The sequence below is a fragment of the Mustela putorius genome, unplaced genomic scaffold (assembly GCF_011764305.1).
Source record: "Mustela putorius furo isolate JIRA1106 unplaced genomic scaffold, ASM1176430v1.1 tig00003932_pilon_pilon_pilon:0A:0A, whole genome shotgun sequence".
Classification (NCBI taxonomy): Eukaryota; Metazoa; Chordata; class Mammalia; order Carnivora; family Mustelidae; genus Mustela; species Mustela putorius.
Window position 1 is genome coordinate 10,296,448 of NW_025422077.1, and position 22,995 is coordinate 10,319,442.

Below are 22,995 nucleotides of genomic sequence, written 5' to 3' on the forward strand. Positions count from 1 at the left end.
ATCCCAGGACTCTGAGATCATGACCTGAGCCGAAAGCAGCGGCCCAACCCACTGAGCCACCCAGGCGCCCAGATGACAGAATTTCTGATTTTTAGCCCAGCATATGACTGATGAGAAGAAAGAGGATACTTTCCAGCTTTCTTTGTAGCTGCTTCAGCATCTTTCAGAAAGCTGCAACCCAGGTGGCAGTTAGGGCTGAGGTCTCTTCTGAGGCTTGACTGGGGAAGGATCCATGTTCAAGCTCATGTAGTTCTTGGTAAGATTCAGTTCTGTGGACCTGAGGGACTCAGATCTTTACCAACTGTGGACCAGAAACTACTCTTGTCAGGTAGACTTATTTGAATGTCAGCATCTTCATCAAAGTGAGCAAGGGGGAGGCCAGTAAAGAATACATTTGCGGGATGAAGTTACGATCCTCTGTAACAGAAGTCATATCCCACCACCTTCGGCATGTTCCATTTGTTAGAAATAAATGATAAGTTCTATTCACACTCAGGGACACGAATTTACATAAAAGTGTGAGTACCAAAATGTAGGATATTTGAGGATCATCTAGAGTCTGCCCAACACAGGGGAGGTACAAAAGTGGTATGCTCAATTTCTGGAAGTTGTTCTTAAAAGGAGACTGTGTGCCTTTTTCATACTTGCTAAAATGCACATTTGATGGCTAGAGCCTAAGTAGCCATTTTGTACCACATAGAGGTAACTTCATATGTTATAGGGTAACATATTGATAAAATTAGTCCTGGATTTTTAAATGTATGTGTGTGTGTGTGTGTCTGTGAGACAGAGAGAGACAGAGAGACAGAGAAAATTCTTTACTCTTATTTTGGAATCCCAGTCACTTGAAATCATACCAAATCTTTTTTTTTTTTAATTAAATTTAAGAGTCATCAGTATTTATTATTTTTTAAGATTTTTTTATTTATTTGACAGAGAGAGAGAGAGATAGAGCACAAGCAGGCAGAGGCAGGCAGAGAGAGAGGAGGAAGCAGGCTCCCTGCTGAGCAGAGAGCCTGTTGGGGGCGCTCAATCCCAGGACCCTGAGGCCATGACCTGAGCCTAAGGGAGACCCTTAACCCACTGAGCCACCCAGATGCCCCGAAACCATACCAAATCTTAAATGATAGGCTATTTATTGTGGTAATTTTAGTCATCATGTATTTTTATAAAATTATTCTGTTAAGATCTGCTCAAGTTGGGATGCTGGGTGGCTCAGTCAGTTAAACATCTGCCTTTGGATCAGGTCATGATCTCAAGATCCTGGGATCAGCCCTGCATGGGGCTCCCTGCTCAGTGGGGAGCCTGCTTTTTTCTCTTCCTCGCAGCTCCCCCTGCTTGTGCTCTCTGTCAAATAAATAAGCAAATATGTTAAAAAAAAAAAAAAACTGCTCAAGTGTTATGTACTTTTATATAGTATAGTTTCTATTTTAAAATCTCTGTATTTGGTATAAATTATATTTATCGTTAAAATTTTTTGTTCATGAAAATTTTCAAGTTGTATCCATTAAACAATTTTTTTAATGACCCAGCCTGTGGCTTATTTTTCATGTATTTTTATATGAGTGCAGGATGTTAGAAAGGGGATATTTCAAGGGAGGGAATATAGTGGAAATAGGGGGATGTCTGGAGTCACAGAGACCTGAACTCAAATTTCTTTCACAACTTAAAAGCTCTGAAGCCTGGGACCACTTCCCCATCTTCGCTGATATTTAATTTCCTCATCTGTAGAATAAAGTAATAAAGCCCCGTTTGTAACCTTGAAGAGATTAGAGAATGTACGTAAAAGAACTTGATGCATAGTAGTCTCTTGTTATGAGAATGATGTCATTATTTCTGCTCTTAACTTTTTTATTTCCTCCTTGGGAAATTTTTTTTTCTCAAAAATCTTAAGAGCTTCATGTCTTTTTCTTCTTTAATTAAACAATTGGAGTTTATGAATTTATTTCTAAATCCTGCTTGGCCTCTTTTCATGCTCTGATATGTATTCATTATTTCTATTATTTTCTCAATGATACGTTATTGTATGATCGATCTCGTCTTTGGTCCAGTGGTTACTAGAAGATTTTTTAAAGAAGTTCCAAGTGGCTGAGGTTTGTTGTTGTTGTTATAAACAGCTGCTTTTAGTTTTATTGCGTTGTGATTAGGGAATGTGGCCTGCCCCATTGCTACTCTTTTGAATTTATTGAGATGGTCTTCATTTCCAACCATATGATTAGTCCTTGGGAAATGTTCTATGATCTCTCAGAATGATCTACTTTCTGTAGAAGAGAACAGTAACAGGGGTCTCAGCGAGGTGAAAGTTCAGGTTCAATAACACCAGAGCAGGAGGCTGGGCAACACCCAACATGGCAACACGTGCTGCGTGTGGCCCGAAGCCTGTGGAGAGCCCAAAGTCCATCCGTAATGGGCTCTAGTCATATGCGTGCGCACCTACTGGACTGAGGTCCATCCAAATTGCTGGGTGGAATTAGTTCAATGAAAGACCATACAAGAGAACAGCATCAGGCATGTGGGCTGGACTCGGCATCAGACTGACCAGGGAATAGCTCTCTACAGCAAGTGTTACCAGGTGCAGGTACCCGGGGATGCTGGAGTGCCCTAGCAGTTAGAGAATATTCCTGGGAGTTCCTTCTATGGCTCCATGGTCTGGGAAGTGGAAGTTGAAATATTGTTACCTGAGTCAAAGATGTATATATATATTTTGATACATAACAGTTTGCTGTTGTTAAGACCTTAGTTTTTTTCTTATTTTTTTAAAAAATAGAAGTGTTATTTTACCCACTGACTGTATGATACATATCAAAAGTACACATGCATGCACACACATTTGAAGGTTTTTCCACATCCCATCACCCTGTACTCATGCATTATCACAGTTGTGTGGACACTTGGCTAGATGTGAGAAGATCATATGCCATCTTCTACTTTAAATATAGAGTAAGCTAGAGAAATAGTATTCCTCCATATAAGCTCTGCTGTCCTTTAAAATGTGAACACTTACTCATTGTCTCTAGAATCTGACTCATCATTCCATAAATATTCATTTTAGTGCTTTTTATTATACTTAAAAAAAAAGATTTTCTTTATTTATTTAAGAGAGTGAGTAAGAGAGAGCATGAGGGGAGAAGGTCAGAGGGAGAAGCAGACTCCCCATGGAGCTGGGAGCCCCACACAGGATTCAAGCCCGGGACTCCAAGATCATGACCTGAACCGAAGGCAGTCACTTAACCAACTGAGCCGCAGGTACCCTTTATCATACTTTTCAATGGTTCTTGGCTAAATGAGGGACCTTTGGGTAATAAAGAGACATTTGGACAATTTGGGGTAAAGGGACGTAGCAGGGAAGTTTCAGGTTCTGATGTAATTTCATATTGCGCCATAATTTTTGTATTAGAACATATTTACCACCTTCAAACATACAATGGTGGCGAACCTTTGAATATTTCCTACAATGCTCCAGAAGTCAGAATCGATCCAGGTAAATTACTGAGCAAGTCAAGATGTCCAAAACAGCACACCAGGTTCCAAAGAAACCACTGAACAATGAGCCACAAGGTCTGCCAATGTTCTCGCATGATTACCTTCATTTTCCAATAATAAGCTTTCGGGTTCTTTCCATGCCATTAATGGATGAAGATATGGAACAGGGAAAGGATCTGGGCTTTGGGAGGGGTCATTCTAATCCAAAGACTCTGAAGCCCCTTGTCAAGGAGATGGTAGGCTGCCTGTAGGAAGGAGCTTTTGTCTTCTAGTATTTTCCTTAACCAGAGGGTCCTAAGTACTAACACTCCGGGCCATTGGTCATACTGAACACTTTGACACAACTGTTGTTCATCTGTTATCAGGGATGTGAATGCTTCAGGCATGTGAATTTTCCTGTAGCTTAGACGGGCTATGTGAATCAAAATTCTCTTATGTTGTCAAGACCAGAGGCCGATGCCCAGACTCAAGATTGCCTTGTCTGACCCATAAAGGAAGACAGAAAATGCCTATTTTCTGTAGATGGAACAGACTTCAAAAAAGCATCTGCTAGGATATCTTGGATTTCTTATTTAAATGTTGAGAAAAGGTGAGAAGAGAATGCCCCCGGAACCCAGGCATGTTGTATTGAGATGTGAGTCATCTGCTATCCACCGGCCCTCAAATTTCCTCATCATAGACAACACCCAAGTTTCACACCAAGAGTGACTTGAGATGAGAACCTCCTCTGTGCAGTTCTGGAAGATATTTTTGTATAATTCTTGTTGTGTAAAGATGCCACTTTTGATATACCAAGTAAGGCAAACGTTGATAGGGATCTTTGTAAGGAAGCAGAACTTGCCAGGCTTGTTGAGCTGAGGCCAATCCTCTCATCACTGAGGGGGCCCTGATCTTTTGGGAGGAGGCAACAGCTCCTACCTCGTGACAGACATTTTCATCTCAGAGGAGGTTGATTCAGCATCCCGGACCCCCTGGGAGGTCCACATTGGGAAGTTGGGCTACCATTTGCTTTGGCTTTCTCTGTAGCTCCTTTTCTGGCAGCGAGCATACTGTTTCTCAGAACATCTAGGTTCAATACTAGCAGAGTATCTAAAAGAAGTGAAAGCAAGGAATGGGTTAATGGATCTTGGGATTCCTCTGTAAAGGGGAAAGTAGATGAGAAGCTGGGGGAGTTCAGAATCTGTTCCTCCACCCCCGTGATTTCTTGGGTAGTGTCCAGGTTTGGCAAATCTTGTTGGTCTAAGAGAGCTGGGGGGAGGCTAGAGCTTCTGCGTGCCTTGACCGAGGCTGGACTTTGCTTCCTCGTGAATTTACGAGCACCTGTCCGATGGAAATTGGCGCTTGATGTACGACTCGTCAAAGGCCTGCTGACACTACTCAGATTCATCACAATTTCTTCAGTTAAATCCCACCTGGTGGATGGGGGTGAAATGGTTTTGCTGTCATCTCCCCCCCCCCTTCTTTTTGCTGTCTTTCAGTCTTAGCAATCAAGAGAGAGAAGGGATCAAATTTCATCGCAACATCTGTTTTTTTTCAGAAGGTTTTGCTGAAAGGCTGCCAGTCAGATATAGCAAAATATCACGTACAGAATTATCAAACTTAGAGAATTCAATGCCTTGAGCATTTTGTCTGCATCTTTCCCCCTTACCTGGAATGCCTTCTGTGGTCTACCAGGTAAACTGAGGCCTGGAAGGACCATTTCCTGTCATCTCCAGCAAGCTTTTAAGGAAACTTCCTTTACTCAGCTCCTGTCTGCTACCATCTAACCTCTGCATTAGGAAGCCTCTTTTCTTCCATGTTTTAACATGTTTTGTACAGACCATTATTATAGTCCTTATCATGGTATATCATGGTTAATTGTAAATGAGCCCCATTGTCTCCCTTCTCAGATTCTGAACGTCTAAGACTGTCTCCTTCTTCTCTTTATCATCACAAGCTAGCCCTGAGGCTGGCATACTGACATCTGCTCACAGATGTTGGTTGAGTGGCTCTCGGCTTTTCCTCCCTGCTGCTGAGTGGAGATTGTGGACCCCGAGACCCAGGGTTGCCAGCGTCATTTGCACGAATGAAAGGTACAACTTTAGAGGAGATTTTCTGAGCATGCTCCGATCGGAGGCAGGTGCAGAAGATGGGGGAGGGCAGAATGGTGTCTGTTCCCCTAGTTCCAAGCTTGCTCACTGTTCAGAGAGGAGCTGAAGGTTGAGAAGGAAAGAGCTATTTCCCGAGGACACAGTAAGATCCTGGACACGGGGGTGTCAGCCTGGGACCTAGGGGGCATTGTGCAACACAAGCCTGGGGGAAGGGGCACCATCCACTTCTATAAGAAGGGCACAGAGATGACTGCAGGGACTGTCATGCCGTTTGTCACCCTGAGTTACAGCCTCCCAGAGACAGTGCTTTTAGGAGAAGAAATCTTACACATCTCTACCCCAAAAGAAGGGGCTTGGCTAAGGCCAGTCTTTTGAAAATGACTGGAGGGCAGCAAACATTAAAAAAGAGTTCAGAAGAGAGGGCTGTGAGCATAGGGGACATCCCAGGACAGACTGACTGGGGACTTGGGAACAGAGATTGATGGACCCCCAGCCTGCAGGTGGGTGTGCCCAGCCGGCACCTTTGGGTTTAAGAATAGCATAAACCTTAACTTGTACTGTCTGATAGGCTTGGGAAAGCTAGGGTTATAAAGATGTAATAACCAAATAGTTTTGAATAGAGGACATGTATAAAATGTGAAAAAAATCTCATGCTCTCCAGAACGAGGATATGATTAGGTGCTTTCCGTAGATATGTCAAAACATGCATTGGGCAGCGTGGGGTAGGGGCGAACTTCCCATTTCCTGTGTTTGTCAGCACGGATCGATCATCTGAGTGGGCTTTGGATGTGGAGGGTTCACCTTGGAAGATTTAAGTCCTGGAGTGGAGAAAAATGTGTTTGAGAGGAGGTTGGGAAGGAAGTCGTGGGCGTCCGACCGCCAGATACTTTGACGGGGAATTTACCCCTGGTGATTCAACCACAGTCAGGGTCTGGCCTTTCGCGTTTCAGGTTCAAAAAACTGAGAAAATTGGTTTTGTCAGCAACCGAGGTAAGATCCATTTATTGGGCCCTCTGTCATCCTAACCGAGCGGACGAGAGACAGATGTGTAAATCAAAACGGCATTTTATTAATTTACAGTGACAAGGAAAATCGGCCAGGAGATCAGACACACATTCGGTTTCAAGCACATTCTCTCCCCGCGGTGAGATCTACGTGGGAAGTCAAATTATCATCGGGAGACAGCCAGGCGAGGCGGGGATCGCAGCGAGGAGAGGAGCTGGCTGTCTGCTCGGAATGTCAAATGAAGCCGGAGGCTTCCCTCTGCACCAGAGGGACGTGTCTAGAGGGGATCAGACAGACTGCCATCAGGGGACCGGTCACCTGTGCTGAGCCCGAGAGCTGGGCGGGCGCAATGCCGGCTTCCTGTTGGACCCCTCTTGTGCTGTGCCGGCTACACTCTGGGCCGACCCGCCTTCTCCAGCCCCATCACTTCCACGGACTCAGCCACAGCCCTGTCCTTTCCCTTCTCTGCTTTTGCTTTTACTCCTCCCCCCGCAGGGAGTCCACGAAATGGACCGTTGTCCCAGGGTGACCCCGACCTGGGGTCTGCAGTGTGTGTCACGTTCCGTGGAGGCAGGAAGCCTCAGATAGTCAGGTGTGATCAGTGTGTAAGCCAAACAACCCCTCCAGGCTCTGCCTGTCAACCTTCAGGCCAGATCCAGAGGAGGCAGAGGATGCTAGAGAATTGTTAATGAAGGGTGATCAATGCCTTTCTCCCGGAACAGAGGCTGCCTCTCCTGGGCAAACCATCTGCCGCCTTCATTGAACCCCGAGTAAGCTGCTGGTGGGAGCCGGGGATGAGAGACGGCTGCAGTCCTAGAATCACAGGCTCATTCTCTCCGTCAGCCCTCACACAGTGAGGTTCGAAGCGCTCAGCATGTTAGCTGACACCTTTGTGAAAGGGAAGGACTAGCCTCCAGGTTCAGCTCTGGTTCGGTTTGCGGGGTAAGAGACATTTACTGCATTCACTGCTTCGGGGGCTGCCCTTGGTCCAGCCTCCATCGTCCCTTCCGTAGCGACCTCTCCCGCAAACAGAGTGACCCATGGGAATCCTCCCTTTACCTTAATCCCATCGAACAGGAAATAGTTACTGAAAGCTTGTTAGGCATCAGACCCTGTTCTAAGCCCCTTACCCATTAATTTGTTTCATTAATTTGTTTCATGACAATCCCGTGGGGTCAGGTACGATTATGATCTTCAGGTTGCAGAGGAGACAATGAGGCACAGGGAATGTAAGTAACTTGCCTGAGGTCACTAGCTAGTAAGTGACAGACTCAGAATCCAGACTGGTCAGGCTGGTTCCCAGCCTCTCCGATCACCTGCATTGTCAACCAGAGAGAAAAGGTTTCTCTAAATGTCATCAGCCCTTTGTACACAATGGTTAACATCGCAGCCGACCAAACTAGCTCTTACTATCTGAGTTTCTAGGAATCTTCTTAAAAACTGGAGTATCTTAACAACCGATACTTAATTCTACTCATTGTACATCCTGGCAGAAATCGCTTCTCTCTAGGGCATCAGGTTATTTAAAAGGAGAAGGGGTAGGCTTCAGAATCTCTCTGATCCTTTCCAGTGCTGACTTTCTGAGTTTATTCCCATTATTACCACCAGGTACCATGGTAATACCACCACTTTGTATTTGTAAGGATTTTAACAATCTATGTACGTTATTTTATTTTTCCATTGAATGACCATTGAGTCAAGAAGTAATAATTGTTGACCTTTGTATTTCTAGAAATAACTGTGACAGGGTTAGGCATGGGAGGTACTAATTATACATTTACTAACTTGAACTGCTTTTCTTTTCTTTTAGATTTTATTTAGTTATTTGACAGAGAGAGAGCACAAGCAGGAGGAGGGAGAGGGAGAAGCAGGCTCCCCACTGAACAGGGAGCCCGATGCAGGACTCTGTCTTAGGACCTTGAGCTGAAGGCAGACACTTAACCAACTGAGCCACTCAGGAGATCCTTGAACTGATTTTCATCATTGTCCTGAAAGATGGATAGTCAAAATTATTATCTTTACTTTACAGAAACTGAAGTTTAGAGAGCTTTAATAAATGACCCCAAATCACCGAGTTCATCCTGTGCCCTTCTTGTTTCCATCCATCTCTCAATGCTGTTATAAAGGCATCTGTCCTCCTAGAGAAGCAGATTCTCAGGTGATGAACGACGGTCCAGGGGCATTTCCCAGGCTACTGTCTGCTGGAGAAACAAGATGACTGTGTTTGGTATAACGTAACTTTTCTAGCTACCCCTTTAAGAGAACAAATTGTCCCAAGGTGGGTTTTGCAGACCAATGGATCAGGTGAATACTGTAGGGACACATCATTTTGAAATTGAATAATTGGTAGCAAAAGATGAACACTTGACTCCTTTTTGTTGACTGAATTAGAAATCCTCGTGCACTTTGGAGAACAGTGTGGAGATTCTTCAAGAAACTAAAAATAGAGCTTCCCTAGGATCCTGCCATTGCACTACTGGGTATTTACCACAAAGATACAGATGTGGTGAAAAGAAGGACCATCTGTACCCCAATGTTTACAGCAGCAATGGCCACGGTTGCCAAACTGTGGAAAGAACCAAGATGCCCTTCAACGGATGAATGGATAAAGAAGATGTGGTCCATATACACTATGGAGTATTATGGCTCCATCAGAAAGGATGAATACCCAACTTTTGTAGCAACATGGACGGGACTGGAAGAGATTATGCTGAGTGAAATAAGTCAAGCAGAGAGAGTCAATTATCATACGGGTTCACTTATTTGTGGAGCATAACAAATAGCATGGAGGACAAGGGGAGATGGAGAGAAGGGAGTTGGGGTAAATTGGAAGGGGAGGTGAATCATGAGAGACTATGGACTCTGAAAAACAATCTGAGGGGTTTGAAGGGGCAGGGGGTGGGAGGTTGGGGTACCAAGTGGTGGGTATTAGACAGGGCACAGATTGCATGGAGCACTGGGTGTAGTGCAAAAACAATGAATACTGTTATGCTGAAAAGAAATTTTAAAAAAATTAAAAAAAGAAAGAAAGAAAGAAAGAAAGAAATCCTCGTGCAGGGGAAGCGGCTGCGTCTCTGGCTAGAAAGCATAACCTGCAGCTTGAGCCCCCATGACCCAGCCAGAGGAAGAGCCTCGGCATATGTCTGGGCTATCATTTCTTTCCCCGTTTTATTGGCCAAAGCAGGTCACAGGGCCAAGCCAAAAGTCAAGGGGCAGAAAAAACACATGGTAACACTGTGAGGCCATGACAGGGGTGTGCATATAGGGAGAGGTGGGAGATTTGGGGTAACCATCAATCTAGCACCCATAAGATCCAGAAACCTTTGTATTCTGAAGCATCTGGAGGCAAGACGGGAACATCTAAGGGATTATCAGGGTGGGTCTTGTATGAAGAGAGTTCCGGGCTTGAATCCTCGCTCTCAGACTTCCTTCTGGTGTGATCTCAGCCAAATTACTTAACTTCCAAGCATCATTTCCTTTATTTGTAAAATGAGAAATTTAATAGTGCCTGTCTCACAGGACTCCTGTTTAATGTGACGCGAACTGAAGTTTGTGTAGGGTTTCAGCCGACAGATAGTAGGGCCGATAGGTGTTGCCTGTTACGTTATTATCACTGCAATACAGCTGATAGATACAGGCGGCATTTTTCTCTAGGGACTTTAGAAGTGAGATGAAGATGGGCTTTGCAAAGGTTGTGAAGTTTAAGGTTTGATTTAGGAAGCAGCGTTTAAGATATGTCAATGACCCCTTGGGTAGGCATGGGCTGTATGTCACCAAGAAAGGGAAGGGCTTGTTTGCCTGGAGAACAGACAGTTCATCCGAGAAGACATTAAACTCAGTGTAAAGGGGGGTGAGATGAAGTTCCAACTACAGAGCAGTAAAAGGCTTTGTCAGGGAATTCACACTGGACGACACTGAAGCGGGGGGAGGGATACAAAACAGTCCGTGGGGCATTTGACATCTCTAAGCCAACAGGCAGAGCCTTGGAAAGAAGGGGATATAACATGAAGACATAATCTCAGGAATCGATTGTCTCAACGCAGAATCTTCGTGGGCACGGACATGCCTTTTTCAAAGGGAACCAACCTGTGAGGAAGATGTGTGGGGTGACCCTATGTATCCAGGAATATTTTACCTATTGGGTTTGCCGCACACCCCCCCACTCCTGGGGAAGTTGGTAGAGAACCTGTGGGGGGAGGTCAAAGAAGAGAGACCCAGATGGCATTCTTCCCGAGTTTTAGTTACCTCGTGTGATTAGGTGAACAAAGAGTATTCTGTTGTCTTTAGCAAAGGTCAGACAGAATAAAGGGATGATGTGAAGAAACGGGAACCACTCTAACTCCCGGACCATGGAGGTTCCTCATTAGGCTGAAAGCAGCAGGAACAACCCAGCTTCTGACTTCCCTCAGAAAAAAATGAAGGAAACAAGGGAACTGCTATTAGAATTTAATTTTTGCAGACAATGAGGCCATTTGTTGGGGGAAGCGTATTATATTGATGGACGATAGCTCCGCCTAACTGAGGACTTACAATGGGTCAGTCACTTATCTAAATCATTACATGCTCTATCACATTTAGTCTTTGCAACGACTTCATGAGGTTAGTACCTTTAATCTTCATTTTACAGGCGAGAAAAGAGGCTAAGCCAATTCCTGAAGGTCACAGAGGACATGGCAGATCTGATTTTGGAGCCCAGGCTCTTCCCACTTGAGTCATGCCGCACTCACTGCTTAAAGAGGGGATTGGTCACCACTATCCTTATGAGCATGGGAGACTTTTGAAAGAAGGTGAACCCCCAAGGGTCTAGTGGATGGTGATAGGAACCAGCTATCTGGTACCAAAGGACCACGAAACCTGAGCTTAAGTGGCCTATGATGTAGGATTAGGAAATGGGCCAAAATGTGCATTAGCAAATCCATGCTTTCACCCATTGAATGCTTTTGTTTAAGGAATGACAACTGCCCTCTTGTTATGTGTACTCACGTCACCATTGTCTGAGCCTATCATGTAGTTTTGTACTATTGGACTTCTGTCCGAAAGGCTTGTCCCACTGCTTGGAATATCATTTCCTCTCCCCTTGACCTGGCAATCTTCTGTTCTTCCTCCAAGCCTCAGCTCAAGTGGCATCCCCCCTTCTGAAGTCTCCGTCTTAACTAGCTGGGATCTCCTGGGGACAAAGACAGTGTCTGCCTCACCGTACCTGTGCTGTCTGTCACTAACATAGAGCTTGGCGTAGTTATGTATCAGTGTGCATTGGGTGGGTAGAGACATCAATGTAAATCCCTATGTTAGTCACCATAAAATAATCAAAATGATATAAGCAACACGCAGGGCTATTTGTCTAGTATTTTGGAGACATGCTATTGCCTCTTCTAATTGGAAGGCAAAAGTTAAAGCAGCATGCAACCTATTTTCTTTTGAAAGAAAATTCATCTTGCTGTTTTCTGCGAGACATTTTCTGCGAGACTATTTTCTGTAAAATATGCTCGTAAAACAATCTGTTCTGAGAGTGGCAAACGTTTCAGGAAAATTTCAATGGAGTAAGTTCTTTGTGATTTCATTACCTAACCCTCTGTGAAGATGACTGGAAAGACAAAAGATGCACATGAGGGAAATGGTTCCAAATATTACAGAGGGAAGCAGAGTAGCTGAGCAGAAATTTGTCATTAAGAAAGATTTATGTAAATCTCAAGAGTGCCTTAAAAGTTAATCTCAAAAAAAAAAATCCTTCTAGTCTGAGGAGATTATGCTTGAGAAAATCTTTTCAAGTAAATCCATGGGAAAAAAAAATTATTTCATAATTTAAAGGAAAACAGTATACACTTAGAATAGCAATTTAGGATTGCCAAAAATGTTTCTCATTGAGGTATCCTGCTTACCTGTTTTCTAGGTTACTTGGGAGAGTTCTTATTTCACCTAAAATTTTTAGTTACCATGAGGCAGCCAAGTTCATTTTTTTAAAAATATTTTATTTATTTATTTGACAGAGAGAGATCACAAGCAGGCAGAGAGGCAGGCAGAGGGAGAGGAGGAAGCAGGCTCCCTGCTGAGCAGAGAGCCCGATGAGGGACTCTATCCCAGGACTCTGAGATCATGACCTGAGCCGAAGGCAGAGGCTTAACCCTCTGAGCCACCCAGGTGCCCCGCCAAGTTCATTTTTCAAGCAAGATAATATATTAGAAGAGAGAACTCTTCTCTTTGGAGATGAGCCAATGAAATGTAGGACTGTCAGAGTTCATGGGCTAGGAAGCGATGGGATCCAAACATGTATTTGCTCAGGTCGGGATACAACAAAAGCAGCCACAATAAATAAATCTCAGTACTTGTTGACTCACACCTTTGCTCTAACCAACTAAGACGAAAATGAACCACCAACATGTAGAAATGTGAATTTTAAGCATTTATGTATCTATCTCATGGTCCCTGTACAAGGTTCAAAAGGCATGAATGATAATCTGTGAGTCCCTACCAGACATATGTGCCAAACATGGCCTCCTTGGGACCCAGGTGGCTCTGTGCTGTCGTCTCTTCTCTTTGTAACGTATGTCTGCTTAGACCTGAGAGACTAAAATGGTCTCGACGGAGATATTTTGGAATTGCAAGGATCTTTAAAAATTATTACAAAAGCTACCATTTACTGGGCGCTTCTTCTGTTCCTGTCACTGTGGAAAACACTCCGCAAGCATTATCTCATTTAATTCTCAAAGCAACCCTACAAAGTCCGTATGATTAGCTTCAGGCTTATAGACAAGGAACCTAAGGCTTAGAGAAGTAAATGCTCCAAGTCATATAGCTGGTAAGTGGTGGACCTGGAATTAGGAGGCAGGTCAGATCCTGACGTCTCCCTTGGACATGAACACTGTTATCGTTAGATGCTACTACACACTTCAATTTTTCTTATAGAAATCCTACTAGGGGGGCACCTGGGTGGCTCAGTGGGTTAAGTCTCTGCCTTCGGCTCAGGTCGTGATCCCAGGGTCCTGGGATAGAGCCCCACATCAGGCTCTCTGCTCAACAGGGAGCCTGCTTCCCTTCCTCTCTCTGCCTGCTTCTCTGCCTACTTGTGATCTCTATCTGTCAAATAAATAAATAAAATCTTAAAAAAAAAAAAAAAAAGAAAGAAATCCTAGTAGGCGAGCTAGCCCGGTTTGCATACTCCCATGATCCTCTGAGTTCTCTAAGGTCAGAGATGGTGGTATGTATTTTTTCTACAATTGTACACACTATAGATAGCAACACAACCTTGCCTGCTAGTCATATTTGTTGAAAGAGCTTGCATATCAAACTGTCAGTGTGTTTAGAAGTTGAGAGAATCTATATGATTATATCATTCTTTTGCTTCATTGAAAAACATAGCTTTTAACACATGGGAAAACCTAAGTCAAAAAGGAATGAATGAGTTGACGAATATCCTACAGCAGTGGGACATTACCTCTCTGCTAGCTCTACTCATGGGGCCGAAAGATGTCTATCTACTCTGCCTCAGATCTTCTGCAGCCTCTCCCTCTGTCTGTCTGTCTGTCTGTCTGTCCCTCCCTGGCTTTCCGTCGTCCTCTTCACGTCTCTGTCCTGGAAGCCAGAGAGCAGAGACTGTACCATTTTGCATGGCTTTAACCATCTCTGTATCCCAGAATCTAGAAGGCTCTTGAAAATATTGATTGCTTAGATGGATGAATCATAGAAATATGTCATTTTTATCCAAAACACCGTCATCCTCTTCTTAGACCTGAGACCACTCTCTGCGTTCTAAATATCTGTAAGCAACGCTTTCACGACACAGTGGGAAAGCTCCAGAAAGGAATAGTCACCTGATGTCATTTAATAACCTCTGAAGCCTGGGGTTGCTTTTCTGTTTTAATCCCTGAGAAATGGTGTCTGTTGTAGCTCATTTTCTTCCTTTCCTATGGATTCATTTAGGTGAGGGTACTGTTCAGCACTCTGCCCTTACATTAGTCGTCTAGAGAAACCTTAAAACATTCAGGGGCAACACACACACGGAGTGAGAATGTGTGCGATTCCATCTTTCCTGAGAGCAGCTGACAGCCCTAGACACGGAGCTCTTTGTGTTCTGCGGCGGCAAAATGAAAGGACCTCCCTGCCCCCACCCCTCGACCCCGTCAAATCCCAAGGCCTCCATTCTATAAAAAAAAAAAAAACAAAAAAACAAAACCACACAGGCCATGTTCAATAGCAGGTGCAGAATCGCTGACAGAATTCCAGCTCGAAGGGCCATATCACAGGGTTTTCCTGCCGGTGAATGTGCTGCTTTGCTCTTGAGGAAGATTTCAAGGCTAAATTTGGAAAGCTCTAGAAGGCTAACACCTCGCGCCCAACTAAATGGACTGCTTCATGGGCTCTCTCGGCACAGTCTCCTCCTTGTTTTGGCCACGAGGTGGTTAAAGCCCCGCTAATGAGTCCTGCCATGTTTTCTCCGAAACTATGATGGCAGGCAGCACCGAACACCTGCTCCGAGGCAAGGATCCAACGTTGGCTGGAAGGATGGAGGAATCGTCTTAACAAGACACAAATTTGAGTCAGTTCTAGAGCCACCCAACCTCGTGGGAATCACCGGGAAGGGACGTTTCAGAGTTCTGTGCCCATCAGCGCCTTCCCACCATGCCTACAAAGACACCTGTGTGTCTGCAGGCTGCACACGTGGGCACTCGCGGGCACACGCGGGACTGTCTCGGGACGTTCCATTCTCTTGTGTAAAAAGCTTCTAAAGACCAGAAGTTTGGAGTCTGCTCTTTGACCCCGATCATTTTAGATTGCACCAAAAAGGAAAAAAAGAAAAGCAGAAACAAAGGTAGCCCCCTCCCACCCCAGAAGTGTCGCAGAAGGAAGAGGAGGCAGGAGAGCCTAAAGCTTGGGTGACCCGAGCTATGGGAGAAGGCGGTGAAGGGGGAGAAGAATGAGGTGAGATAGTTAAACTGTCACAGCCCCGCAGTGCAGGCTCTAGTACCTTCTTTCGTGAGTTCTCTCAACCCTCCTTAGATTGGGGCTTCATCTGGTTGCAGAAGAGGTAGTGTCCCTATTCTGCACGATATTTCCAGCTAGTTCTGACCCTTTAGGAGATTTTCTAGGTCACGGGCATCGCGGACCATTTTTCTGCACAGTCCAGAAAGCTGCACTATGTTCTCGAGTCAACACGCCGGGAGGAGGTAGACGTACAGTTACCGAAGTCGGGGGGAACAGGGACCCATCATTGCTCAACACTAAACAGCTTAAAAGGGCTTTCCCACTTTATGACCTCATTCTCCTGGAGGCCCTGTGAGAGAGGCAGCACATGACATCGGCCTGTTTTATGGAAAAGGGAAGAGAGCGACCTTGCCGGGGCCGCAGGAGGGGCCCACGAAGGGCAAAGGGGGTCTGAAGGCAGGTTTCCCACACCAGCCGCCCTGCTTTAGCACGCATTTCAAAGACGGTGTTTCTTTATCAAGTTCCCTTTGCTTCTTGCTGGGGTGCTGTGAAGGTGTGATGGTGGGTGGGACTTCAATGGAAAGGCAAGACCAAGCAACAGCAAGAGACTGTGGTCAAGAGTTGCCCCTTTCCTATGCGTGCTCCCTACAACCAGCCGTCTCGGAGCTACCCTTCTACCCAGCAGGCTTGCTTCGGGATTTGGGGAGCGGGGTGCCGCCCAGCTCTCGAGCGAATCCTCTTTACCTTTGGTCATGCTTATCATTTACTGAGCCCACATCCTCACCGAGATATATATTATTTGATTTCTAGATGTTTTTGATTTAGTGATTCACCCCCTGCATGTAACAGCCCGTGCTCATTCCCGTGGGTGCCCTCCTTTCAATTTCTTTACTGTCGTTGTAATCAGGGTTTTGGAAAGGAAACAAAGATGAATGCGTTTGGTCATTTCTCCACATGTCTCCATAAGCCAGCGGAGGATTCCAACTTGTAAAACAAAAACCTGTGGCAGAGAAGCTCAGAACAAAAGCAAGTCAACCTATCAACAGCCCAGACTTGGGGAAGTGGGGGAACCTACCCACGCTGCTCCAAACGAGGGTGCCATTTTCCAGCTCCAGTCTTGCCGATGATGAATCTTTACACCTTCCCTGAACAGGAAAACGCTGTCCCTCCTCCAGCCCCTTCTCCAGCACCGGCTCCTTTTCAAGCCTCTGTAGCCTGTGCCGCCATCATGGACGCCGCAGCCAAGGAGAGCAGATGGCTTTCGAGCCCTGATTAATCACTGCTCTTCCCTCTCGTAGCTTTCCAGCTGTGCTTTACTTTCTCCTTCCTGCCGTGGAATCATTCCTGCTGGTTTCCTGTCTTCCCGGGAAAATATAAGAGCATTCCTGTGTTTTACTACATGTCTTCTGGCCATCAGCTCCAGCTCGCTGGTGGTCAGCACCGTTTTGGGGCTAATCTCAGAGCATCCATCAGCCATGATCATCATCTTCTACAGCATGAGGAAATCTCTTCTTGTCTATCTCCTTGGCCTCTGACAATACAGCGTGGCCAGCAGCAAGCAGACGGTCAAACTAAAGGAGCCCTCCATGGGTCTGAGAAGGCTTTCTGTATGTCTTCTAGAGCTGGACGCAAGAGGGAAGACACCTCCAAGCTGTCTAGCCCCCTTTTCAGTCTTATTTACAAGTCACATGGCACATCAGAAACCAAAACGGAGTCATCAGTGATGAAGCACTGGAGCCTGGCAATTGGTGGGTTACATCTGTTACCACTGAAATACTACATGTTGGCACAGGGTTTTGGTGTTGGAGTAACCTCTCTCAGCTATCCCTTTTCTCTCTGCAATGGTTCTGAAACACAGCTCGTGAATCAAGAGCGCCTTGAGGGGTGATCATGGGGGCTCAGTCCATTAAGCGTCTGACTCTCGATTTCAGCTCAGGTCATGATCTCAGGTCATGAGAATCAAATCCCGCGTCGGGTTCTGGGCTCAGCACAAAACCTGCTTGAGAATCCCTCTCCCTCTCTCTCTCTGCCCCTCCCCCAGCTCACACGCACAAGCTGGCATGGATGCCTCTTCTTGCACATGCGTGCTCTCTCTCTCTCTCTGTCTCCCTCTCTCTCAAATAAATAAATAAAATCTTTAAAACAAAAAGTCACCTTGGGAATTTTGTCATAAGACAATATGTTCAGATCTCACCTTAAGAGATTTTTAGAGTCCTTGAAGTTTTGGAATAGCTTTCTGGGTGATTCTGGTTAAGAATCACGGCTCTAAAGGAATATCCGGAAAGCAGAAGAGGCAGCACAGTCGAATAATTATTAAAAAATATAAACCACGGATACCTGTGCACAAGTTCTGGCCCCAGCTAAGTCGCTTCTCTCATTAGTAGGGAGACCATATAGTTTATTGCTCACATTAGGACACATTTGAGAGTAGAAGAGGGAGCTATTCATAACTATACCAGAACAAGAGGCATAAATTGAAATGGTCTGGACAAGCCGGTCACCCTACTCATTAGCCAAAGGAAAGACTAGAGTAGACAACTCGGAGGTCCCTTTCAGATTTATGATTCTATAACTCATGACCACCGGGACAAGCGCAAAATACGTTTTCGTTGTAAATGCATGCAGGACACAGTTGTTCGGGTCACCTGGGCTCAGGAAAACTGAGATGGCAAACCCAGGCAGCTTAGAGGCCAGAGCCCGGGCGGCACTGAGGCCGGCAGGCCTGGCGGAGTCAGCACACAGGAGTGACTGACCCTCCTCCAGCAAAGGCATATAGCGGCGGGGCCAGAGTCACAACCAGAGCCAAGCTTTACTGCTGTCAGAACCCCAAGGATAGAAACGAATGTCAATTGAGGTCTGTCGACATTTGTACGCACTTCCGGATCACGCTCCAATATGACACACTGAGACATTTAGACATTTTTCTGTATTATCTTCCAATATGTTCCCCAAGGAGTTAATACAGCTATTTCTTTGGTGCCTCATAAGTGACACAATTAGGTAAAAAGGTGTTTAGGACAATCAAATGTTCTAGTTAATTATAAGTTAGCATGTAGGGTGCCTGGGTGGCTCAGTGAGTTCAGCCTCTGCCTTCTGCTCAGGTCATGATCTCAGGGTCCTGGGATCAAGCCCCGCATTGGGCTCCCTGCTCAGTGGGGAGTCTGCTTCTCCCTCTGCCCCTTACCCCACTCATGCTCTCTCTCTCTAATAAATAAAACCTTTAAAAAAAAAAAAGTCAGGGGCACCTCAGTGGCTCAGTGGGTTGAGCCGCTGCCTTCGGCTCGGGTCATGATCTCGGGGTCCTGGGATCGAGTCTCGCATCGGGCTCTCTGCTCAGCAGGGAGCCTGCTTCCTCCTCTCTCTCTCTCTCTGCCTGCCTCTCTGCCTACTTGTGATCTCTCTCTGTCAAATAAATAAATAAAATCTTAAAAAAAAAAGTCAGCGTGTAAATTAGACTAACATAAATTACCAGTTTTCTTTTTTTTTTTTAAATATTATTTATTTATTTATTTGATAGAGATCACAAGTAGACAGAGAGGCAGGCAGAGAGAGGGGGGAGGTGAAGCAGGCTCCCCGCTGAATAGGGAGCTACCCTGGCGCCCCAAATTACCAGTTTTCTAAAAATCAAAATAACAAGTAATAAAATAACCCCCCCCAACTCCCCAAACTCTGATCATCTTATCCTTCATACTTTACAAAGCACTTCAGGACTCTGTATTGTCATCATAAAGATGTCCCACTGCAGCTGTGACAGGTCAGTCTCATGGAACCTGGGATATCGACAGGTCTCTTAGGTTGGTGCTTATCAAGGACGCATCAGAAGATGTTCAAGGCGAGGCGTCGGACAGGGAGCAGAAGCGAGCAGAGGACACTACCAGCACGCAGCGAGCTCACTGTGGTCTCCGGAAAATGGGCGGAAGTTGCTTATTTGCGTGGTTTAGGCATCATGGAGTTAGCAGAGATGTGGGGACAGAGGCACACTCATAGAAGACAGAAGACAGAGAGGGGGACGTGGGGGGAGGGGAAGAGCGAGGGCGGAAAGCAGAGAGGAAAAGGACAGAGAACAGAGAATGGGAGAGACACAGAGAGACGGAGAGAGGAAAAGGAAGCGCGGGTGGGGACGAAAGGAGAGAGAGGCTCAAACACAGACACGAAGAAACAAACAGGAGGATGGAGAGAGAGATCAGAGGGGGAGGGGGTGGGTACGGGAGCGGAATTAGGTGTCCGGGCGCGTGTACACACACATATCGTCTCTGCAGCAGTAAGAAAGTAAAGCCTAGGTTTGAATTTTTAGTCAAACCCTCAAAAGTCTTGTATCAGAACAGCTCGGAGAGTTCGCTGGAGCTATTTTGATGAACGCAATGGAGCTCGTTTCACGTAGACGCAGGCTCACGCTGCCTGGAAGGAAATTGCACATTGAGACTCTGCTCCAGGGGTGTAATCAGAGGCACTGGCATTGATGGAAAGCTCCTCGCCGCCGCTCGAGGAGGAAGCTGGCAGATTGCGAACAGCTCTCTTTCCACGACGGCGGCTGGGTCGTTCCTCTGTCGGGACGCGTGCCCTGCATGCATTTGGGATGTGAACGTGCTTAGCCGAGGAACAGAATTCTCCTGGCTGCAAAATGGCTTTTGCTTCTTACTGATTCTAACCTGTAGCAGAGAACAGTAGCACAGCAAGGAAACGGGGCTATTGTCTGGCTAGGTGTCATTTTCAGAGAGCCTTGGAGGACTGTCTGTCCCAGAGAGAACGGGGGAGGAGAAGGAAGCCCAGAGGTCATCATTTGGCTCATCGGCTGACAGGAGGTTGGTGTGACCAGAATGGCCAGCGTGAGCCTGGTGTCTTCAAGAGAGGCTTTGAAAACAAATAATAAACACTCCCTTTCACCTGAGGAAATGCCTACTTCTCATTCTGGCGTTTCAAGAAAGGCCCAGTGGAAGTGGAGAAGGTCCAGGGATGGGCCAGGGAAATAGGGGATTAAGTGGGAAATGTTGCTCTGTTGCTCTGTGCAGAGCAGCAGAAGCAAAGAAGGGATGGACCAGATCTCGGAAACAAAGAAAGGAGTAGGGATGGACACTATGGGCTTGATCACAAGATTCTTGGATGTCAAACCCTTGAAGGTTTAGAAAAGTCAGGAAAAAAGAAATCAAAGCATGAAGTTTTAGACTGAATGGTGAACTCAGGAAACTTGTAGATGGTGGGTAAACACCACCAATCACCACCCCCTAGATGCTCATTGACTTTGAGCATGAGCTCTCCTGATTCAATCAGGCAGGTGGTTATAAATTTGTCTTTCTGTCAGTGTTGAGTCTATGCCCTGCTATTTGCCCTAGGATATAGAGAATTTGCCCAATAAAATTTGGTCACCTGGTGAAAGGTGTCACATGGCCAAGCGGCAGGTACAGAGCAGGAGAAGGGAAAGGCAGTGTCCTGGAAGTGAGCTCAATAAATGTTACGCAGAAATAGAACAGCAGAGAACAAGAAAGAGAATGACGGGACGGTGGCACCGGAAAAGGTCCTTCTGAGGACTGCCATAGGCTGGGAGCACGGAGGGAGGAGCCAAGGGGGCCCGTCCAGGGCTCTTAGTTGTTCTTTGCTTACAAAGCTCAGAGTCACCTAGCAAGGCCCCTTTTGAGGACCTTTTCCAGTCCATCCCTGGAGTCCTCACAGAGACCGAGGGGGATCCCACCTCGGGCATCTCTGAACCAGGAGAGTTGGTCATCTTTGATATGCTTCATGTCATTGCAATGTTCCTAAAAATAGAAGATCAAATGTATCCAAATCCTCGTGCTTGGTGAAGCTGTTCAGGAAATAGAATGATGAAGGATTGCAAGGAGCATGAGACAGACATGATAGAAATCACCGTTCTGGGGTAGGTGGTCCTCCTCTGTCTCCCTCTGCTCCCAGCCTATGGCATCCTGACACTTGCCATTCTTCCTAGTCTGTGTATTTGTCTGACCTCATCAACAAATTCCCTTGGTTCATCCTGGGCTGGATGAATGGACCATTGTCACTCTGGCTCTAGTTGGGACGTACGGTTGTCCATGTGCCCGCCACATGCATTATCCATCCTTCCCAGAGCACTTAATCCCCTCCCTGAGGCTCCTCCATTGCTCAGTCCTGGGGCACAGAAGCACCCCTAGAGAGGATCTGACAGGCCTATTTCACAGAGGAGACAAAGAAAGTTAGGTCAAGGCCAAGGCCGTCCAGTAGGGAGTCTGCACTACCTAGAAGAACAGAATGCAGACGATCCTTGCCTTGCCCCTCCTGTTGCTAGGCAGAGACGCAGCTGATGCTCGGCGGTTGCCCAAACTCTGAAACAGACCACATTAATTGATTTAGTTATTTTAGCTTTGTGGGAGGGGGCGGGTGGAGCGGAAGTGGAGAGAGTTCACGCTACATCAATGCTCTCAGAGATAAACTTCTCATTGAGGTCTCACAACTGAAAATACGACTAGGAGATTCTACCAGAGTGTGGGTGAACGTTATCTGATGAGCCACCAGTGTTTGTGAAGTTTGTGGAGGGCGAGGTAGGTGGTGGGGAGAGTCAGGGAGGGGAGAAGGCAGTCTGCACGGAGGGAGGAGCCAAGGGGGCCGGCCCAGGGCTCTTAGTTGCTCTTTGCTTACAAAGTTCAGAGTCACCGAGCAAGGCCCCTTAGTCAGGGTTTCATGTCCTTTCAGGTCTGTGCCCAGCCTGCTCTTCCAGCCAGACTTTTCCTAAACAGTGATGTTAAGAGCGCCTTATGTTTGTGCAACAGATCAGAATTTTCAAATAACTTCCACATGCGCTATTTAATTTGATTTTTCCGAGGACTCTATGAGGGAGAAAGAGATGCACAGAAAGGAAAACCCGGAGCCTCAGCAGCCTGTTGACTTTGCCCAGGGTCCTTCCTCCAGCTGGGGCACCTTGCCCAGCTCTTGTCCAGTGCTCTCCTGAATGTGTGATTCCTTGCTGTCTTGTTCGCTCGCCGCCGTTGCTGCCTCCACTCAGAATTCCCACCCCTCTCTGGCCCGCTAAGTGACTCCCTTTCCCTCAATTCCTGATTCAAGGCCCACTTCCTCCACGAAATCTTTCCATGAAGTCTCTGGCTCTTTGCTCTCCCCATCCTGGCACCTCTAGCCAGCTCAGGTGGCCCTTAAGATGGGCTTTCTTGGATTACTAGAAACTTCTTAGTGTTCGTGTCTGTCTCTCCCGAAGGTGTGGGTACAACATACCTCCTTCTACCCACAGAGCCTCACCCAAGGCCCAGCTCTTTGTCAGAACTGGTTGGTGGCCAACACCTTCCCCAGGGATGTGACAAGAAGGGTGAGCCCAGCTGGTGTGTCTCAAATGTAAAGACCCAGGAAGGGTCAGGTCCTAGACCTAGACCATCTTGGGAAACCACCCAAGATGACCTCATGTTTCATTAATAATTTCCACTAAAAGCACCATTTCCCACTGATATTTGGAGGGCAACTGATTTCTAGAAGTACAGCCCAGAGGAGGGCTAAAGGAATTATG

General features: G+C 46.2%; 1 long non-coding RNA gene across 1 annotated transcript; it reads right to left on the minus strand.

The window, feature by feature from the left end:
- Positions 1 to 8,421: 8,421 nt before the first annotated feature.
- On the minus strand, positions 8,422 to 11,037 carry LOC123388967. The gene is made up of 3 exons (XR_006603477.1): positions 10,824 to 11,037; positions 8,650 to 8,779; positions 8,422 to 8,566 (listed from the first exon to the last, which is right to left on the minus strand). It is a non-coding gene; the product is annotated as an uncharacterized LOC123388967 (long non-coding RNA).
- Between the last annotated feature and the right edge of the window lie 11,958 nt (positions 11,038 to 22,995).